The sequence below is a fragment of the Salvelinus sp. IW2-2015 genome, unplaced genomic scaffold (genome assembly GCF_002910315.2).
Source record: "Salvelinus sp. IW2-2015 unplaced genomic scaffold, ASM291031v2 Un_scaffold16488, whole genome shotgun sequence".
NCBI lineage: Eukaryota > Metazoa > Chordata > Actinopteri > Salmoniformes > Salmonidae > Salvelinus > Salvelinus sp. IW2-2015.
The window spans coordinates 67,659-74,967 of NW_019957610.1; positions in this window are offsets into that span (position 1 = coordinate 67,659).

Here is a 7,309-nt window from a genome sequence, read left to right on the forward strand (position 1 = left end):
GGGACCGCGAGCCGGAGATGCCCAACTCGGAGAGGGTGGAGAGGAGGATCTGATGGTTCACAGTATGAAGGCAGGCCGATAGGTCTAGAAGGATGAGAGCAGAGGAGAGAGAGTTAGCTTTAGCAGTGCGGAGCGCCTCCGTGATACAGAGAAGAGCAGTCTCAGTTGAATGACTAGTCTTGAAACCTGACTGATTTGGATGAAGAAGGTCATTCTGAGAGAGATAGCGGGAGAGCTGGCCAAGGACGGCACGTTCAAGAGTTTTGGAGAGAAAGAAAGAAGGGATACTGGTCTGTAGTTGTTGACATCGGAGGATCGAGTAGGGTTTTTCAGAAGGGGTGCAACTCTCGCTCTCTCTGAAGACGGAAGGACGTAGCCAGCGGTCAGGGATGAGTTGATGAGCGAGGTGAGGTAAGGGAGAAGGTCTCCGGAAATGGTCTGGAGAAGAGAGGAGGGATAGGGTCAAGCGGGCAGGTTGTTGGGGGCGGCCGTCACAAGACGCGAGATTTCATCTGGAGAGAGAGGGGAGAAAGAGGTCAGAGCACAGGTAGGGCGTGTGAGCAGAACCAGGTGTCGTTTGACTTAGCAAACGAGGATCGGATGTCGTCGACCTTCTTTTCAAAATGGTTGACGAAGTCATCTGCAGAGAGGGAGGAGGGGGGGGGGGGGGAGGAGGATTCAGGAGGGAGGAGAAGGTGGCAAAGAGCTTCCTGGGGTTAGAGGCAGATGCTTGGAATTTAGAGTGGTAGAAAGTGGCTTTAGCAGCAGAGACAGAAGAGGAAAATGTAGAGAGGAGGGAGTGAAAGGATGCCAGGTCCGCAGGGAGGCGAGTTTTCCTCCATTTCGCTCGGCTGCCCGGAGCCCTGTTCTGTGAGCTCGCAATGAGTCGTCGAGCCACGGAGCGGGAGGGGAGACCGAGCCGGCCTGGAGGATAGGGGACATAGAGAGTCAAAGGATGCAGAAAGGGAGGAGAGGAGGGTTGAGGAGGCAGAATCAGAGATAGGTTGGAGAAGGTTTGAGCAGAGGGAAGAGATGATAGGATGGAAAGGAGAGGGTAGCGGGGAGAGAGAGCGAAGGTGGACGGCGCGATACCATCCGAGTAGGGCAGTGTGGGAAGTGTGGATGAGAGCGAGAGGGAAAAGGATACAAGGTAGTGGTCGGAGACTTGGAGGGGAGTTGCAATGAGGTTAGTGGAAGAACAGCATCTAGTAAAGATGAGGTCGAGCGTATTGCCTGCCTTGTGAGTAGGGGGGGAAGGTGAGAGGGTGAGGTCAAAAGAGGAGAGGAGTGGAAAGAAGGAGGCAGAGAGGAATGAGTCAAAGGTAGACGTGGGAGGTTTAAAGTCGCCCAGAACTGTGAGAGGTGAGCCGTCTCCAAGGAGCTAATCAAGGCATCGAGCTCATTGATGAACTCTCCGAGGGAACCTGGAGGGCGATAAATGATAAGGATGTTAAGCTTGAAAGGGCTGGTAACTGTGACAGCATGGAATTCAAAGGAGGCGATAGACAGATGGGTAAGGGAGAAAGAAGAATGACCACTTGGGAGAGATGAGGATCCCGGTGCCACCACCCCGCTGACCAAGAAGCTTCCGGGGTGTGCGAGAACACGTGGGCGGACGAAGAGAGAGCAGTAGGAGTAGCAGTTTATCTTTGGTATCCATGTTTCCGTCAGTGCCAGGAAGTCGAGGGACTGGAGGGAGGCATAGGCTGAGATGAACTCTGCCTTGTTGGCCGCAGATCGGCAGTTCCAGAGGCTACCGGAGACCTGGAACTCCACGTGGGTCGTTCGCGCTGGGACCACCAGATTAGGGTGGCCGATGCCACGCGGTGTGGAGCGTTTGTATGGTCTGTGCAAGAGAGGAGAGAACAGGGATAGACAGACACATAGTTGACAGGCTACAGAAGAGACTACGCTAATGCAAAGAGGATTGGAGTGGCAAGTGACTACGCGTCTCGAATGTTCAGAAATTAAGCTTCGTAGCAAGAATCTTATTGACTAAAATGATTAAGATGATACAGTACTGCTGAAGTAGGCTAGCTGGCAGTGGCTGCGTTGTTGATTTGTAGGCTAGCTGGCAGTTGTTGACTTTGTAGGCTAGCTGGCAGTGGCTGCGTTGTTGACACTACACTATCAGTCGTTTCGTTTGAGTGTAATAGTATCTACAGTGCTGCTATTTCGGGGGCTAGCTGGCTAGCTAGCAGTGTTGATTACGTTACGTTGCGTTAAAAGAACGACAATAGCTGGCTAGCTAACCTAGAAAATCGCTCTAGACTACACAATTATCTTTGATACAAAGACGGCTATGTAGCTAGCTATGTAGCTAGCTACGATCAAACAAATCAAACCGTTGTACTGTAATGAAATGAAATGGAAATGTGAACTACCCTGTGGAGCGAGCGGAATGCGACCGGGTTGTTGAGTGCGCGAGTTCTATTCGGTAGACGTTGGCTAGCTGTTGGCTAGCTAGCAGTGTCTCCTACGTTAAGGACGACAGATAGCTGGCTAGCTAACCTCGGTAAATTAAGATAATCACTCTAAAACTACACACTCTAAACTACACAATTATTCTTGGATCGAAGACAGCAAAGACAACTATGTAGCTAGCTAACACTACACTAATCAAGTCGTTCAGTTAGGTGTAATAGTTGCTACAGTGCTGCTATTCGGTAGACGGTGGACGTTTGCTAGCTGGCTAGCTGCTGGGCAGATGGCAGATAGCAGTGTAGACTGCGTTAGGACGACGAAATACGATAATTACGCAATTATCTTTGATACAAAGACGGCTATGTAGGTAGCTAAGAAGAAATTGCTAGATTGACAAAATTTTAAACCGTTGTACTATAATGAAATGTAATGAAATGTAATGAAAAGTTATACTACCTGCGGACCAAAGTGCGAAGTGCGACCGCTCGCTCCAACCCGGAAGTACATCTTCCGGGTTGGAAGATAGAGGAATAGAAGAACTTAGATGAATAGAAGAACATATAGGAATAGAAGAACATAGCGGAATAGAAGAACATAGGGGAATAGAAGAACATAGAGGAATAGAAGAACTTAGAGGAATAGAAGAACTTAGAGGAATAGAAGAACATAGAGGAATAGAAGAACTTAGAGGAATAGAAGAACATAGAGGAATAGAAGATCATAGATGAATAGAAGAACTTAGAGGAATAGAAGATCTTAGAGGAATAGAAGATCTTAGAGGAATAGAAGAACATAGAGGAATAGAAGAACATAGAGGAATAGCTGATTGGCAGTAGAGAGGCCAGGTGCATCATTGCACATGAAAGAACAGAACAGTTGTTTCATTCCATTTGGATCAGTAGTGGGTCTAATCATGACAGTTTATAGGTCTAGAACGGCCCAATAGCAGGGCAGTCTGGCTGTATTTTTACGACTGATACTGAGATGCGCTGTCTGTTGCGGATCGTCATTCTCCCAAGTTATATAATAATGTGGCCACATAGTGACTTTTTCCACATTTTGTTACGTTACAGCCTTATTCTAAAATATATATATTTTTTACTATAACCCCAGCAATCCACACACAATATCCCACAATGACGAAGCGAAAACAGGTTTTTATAAATGTTTGTACATTTATTACAAATAAAAAACGAAATTGAGCTCAGATGCATATTGTTTCAATTGATCATCCTTGAGATGTTTCTACAACTTGATTGGAGTCCATCTGCGGTAAATTCCATTGATTGGACATGATTTGGAAAGACACACGTCTATATGAGGACCCACAGTTGACAGTACATGTCAGAGCAAAAATTAAGCCATGAGGTCGAAGTAATTGTTCGTAGAGCTTCCGAGACAGGATTGTGTCGAGGCACAGATCTTGGTCCCCAAGAACACAGTGGCCTACACCTACATCATTCTTAAATGGAAGAAGTTTGGAACCACCAAGTCTCTTCCTAGAGCTGGCTGCCCGGCCAAACTGAGCAATCCGTGTAGAAGGGCCTTGGTCAGGGAGTTGACCAAGAACCCGATGGTAACTCTGACAGAGCTCCAGAGTTCCTCTGTGGAGTTGGGAGAACCTTCCATAAGGATTACCATCTTTGTAGCACTCCACTAATCAGGCCTTTATGGTAGGGTGGCAAGAAAAAATGGTCCCGTGTGGCTCAGTTGGTAGAGCATGGCGCTTGCAACGCCAGGGTTGTGGGTTCATTCCCCACGGGGGGACCAGGATGAATATGTATGAACTTTCCAATTTGTAAGTCGCTCTGGATAAGAGCGTCTGCTAAATGACTTAAATGTAAATGTAAATGCAAGACGGAAGCCACTTCTCAGTAAAAGGCACAGACAGCCCGCTTGGAGTTTGCCAAGAGGGACCTAAAGGACTCTCAGACCATAATGATCGATTACTTCCGTAGCCTTTCACACATCAGCGGAGTTCTGATTCGGTAGACGTTGGCTAGCTGTTGGCTAGCTCAAGGCAAAGTTGTCCCCAACGAGTAATATAAGCTTACATGAGATCATTATCCCCGTACAAAGACATTAGTGGACATAGACTACAAATCACACCATGTATTGGCACTGGGGATGTAAGAATATAGATAGGGTAATCACTATACAATTACTAAGCGACACACTCTAAAAATCTATCACAATTATACGTTTTAGACACCTATTTCAAAACCGCACAGGTAACAAAAAGCAACATATGTAGCCTAGCTAAAAAACACGTGAAAGAACTACATTCAATCTATATCCACAAGCTCGTTCAAGTGATGTATATAGTCGTTGTTATAAGGTATTTGGCCTACATCGTGCTGCTATTATTGAACCGAGGGTAGGAGTCACAGTCGAGCCTTCAATCGGTTTGTCCCTCTGGGAGGTCAATTGTGCTAGGCTAGCTGGGTCAGTTATTGGACAAATTAGGCAGTGTAGAAACGCGTTAGGAAAGCACCAGATATTTAATTGGAAGGAAACACAAAAGTGTCGAGGGACCAAATTATAGGCCAGAACCGTTATGCCAGGCCTAATTCATATTTGATACAAAAAGTACGGGCTATGTAGCGTGTGGAGCTAAAGGAAGAAAATTGCTAAGATTAGATCTAAATTTAAAGCACGTCTACCGTTTTGTTATAATCTGATTAATGTTATAAATTGCAAATAATGAAATGGGATAAATTAACCAAAAGAGTCGTGAGGTCATATAAACTACTGCGACACCAAAGTGAGCGAAGTGCGACCGCAGTTGAAAACGTAGAAAAGGAAAATTGGGACACTCATTTATTTAAGAGGGACGTGGCTAAGCTCACTATCCCTGAAACTCTTCACAATTGCACCTAAAGGAAGCTAACATCTTCCCGGGTTAGGAACGTATTGACGAGGACATAGACAGATACTTTTAGATGAATAGAAGAACATATAGGAATAGAAGAACTAGGAATAGAAGAACATAGGGAATAAAGAACATAGAGGAATAGAAGAAACTTAGAGGAATAGAAGAACTTAGAGGAATAGAAGAACAATAGAGAGGAATAGAAGAAACTTAGAGGAATAGAAGAACATAGAGGAATAGAAGATCATAGATGAATAGAAGAACTTAGCAGGAATAGAAGATTCTTAGAGGAATAGAAGATCTTAGAGGATAGAAGAACATAAGGAATAGAAAAACATAGAGGAATAGCTGATTGGCAGTAGAGAGGCAGGTGCATCATTGCACATGAAAGAAACAGAACAGTTGTTTTCACATCAATCTTTGGTACATTTCAGTAGTGGTGGTCTAATCATGACAAGTGACTTATTAGTCTAGAGGCCCACATAGCAGCGCAGACAATAGATCCTCGCGCGCTAGGATTTTGGTTTACTGCGACTGATGAGAGCAGGAGAGAACGCGCGGTTCGAGAGTCTGTTGCGGATTCTCTGTTAACATTCTCACGATCGCGCAAAGTTTATTATCCTAATAATGTGGCTCAACACTAAAAGACTTTAATGTGTATGCCACACCTTTTGTTAAATCGTTACACTGGCCGCTATAGGTCATACTAAAATACTATATTTTTTTACCATATCAAACCGCTTACGCCAGCAAGTCCAACACACGAAAGGTTTCAGCCTATCAATACGCGCGAAAACACGGTATTGTCTCCGATCAATGTACGGTTCTACATCTCTTTATAAATTACAAATAAAAAACGGAAATTGAGCTCAGATGCAGTATGTTTCAATTGATATCCTTGAGATGTTTATAAACAACTTGATGGGAAGTCCCCACTGTCTTGAGCAGAGGGTAACGTAACGGAGTGCTCCATTGATCAAAGTTGGATTCCCATCGTACCTTTGTTGGAAAGACACACCAAGGTACTATCAAACCTGAGGAGCCGCACGTATGTATTCATGGTGCGAGTCAGTAGATACCTATGTCCAGCAGCAAGGAATAATCAAAAGGACCATAGAAGAAGGTACGGACTAGTGATATCTTTGTCGTGGGAAGTGCTGTGGGAGTAGGTAGCAGCATTCGAGCATCTATGGAACCATTGGTCGAGGCACAGATCTTGCTCCCCAATGAACACGAGTGGCCTAGCTCAACTCTACTTAGTTCTTCTGAGGTCGTTATGAAATGGACATAGAAGTTTTTGGGAACCACCAGTCATTATTTCTCTGGAGAGTGCTGCCCGGCCCAAACAGAGCAATTCCGTGTAGAAGGCCTTGGTCCAGAATTAAACCTGGAGTTCAAGCCACACCAAAGAAACCTCCGATGTAAACTCATCTCTGACAGGCGGGGCGCGAGGTGTACCATGCGATGGTTCTCCCTTCTCGGTGGTACGAGTTGCGGAGAAGCCTAGGGCCAGGAGAGGATTACCAATCGTTGTTGGAGCACTTCCAGCTAAATTTTCAGCCGCCCCTCCTTATGGGGTAGGGTGGTTCAAAGAAAAAAATTTCTCCGTGTTCCGCGCTCGGATATGGTAGAGATGGCGCTATTGGCAACATCGCACAGAGGTTGTGTGAGTTACATCTTTTAATTCTCACCTAACGTTAGGGGGACCATGGAATTGATGTAGTGTATGAATGCTCGGACTCAATTCATGTAAGTTCCCGATTGGATCTGATATTAGCACGACGCGCCCTGACCGCACCTCAAATGACTTAAATGTAAATGTAAATAATGCAAGACGGAAGCCACTTCTCAGTAAAAGCACAGACACCCGCTTGGAGTTTGCCAAGAGGGACCTAAAGGACTCTCAGACCATAAGAAACAGAAACAAGATCTCTGGTCTGATGAAACCAAGATTGAACTCTTTAGACTGAATGCCAAGCGTCACATCTGGAGGAAACCTAGCACCATCCGTAC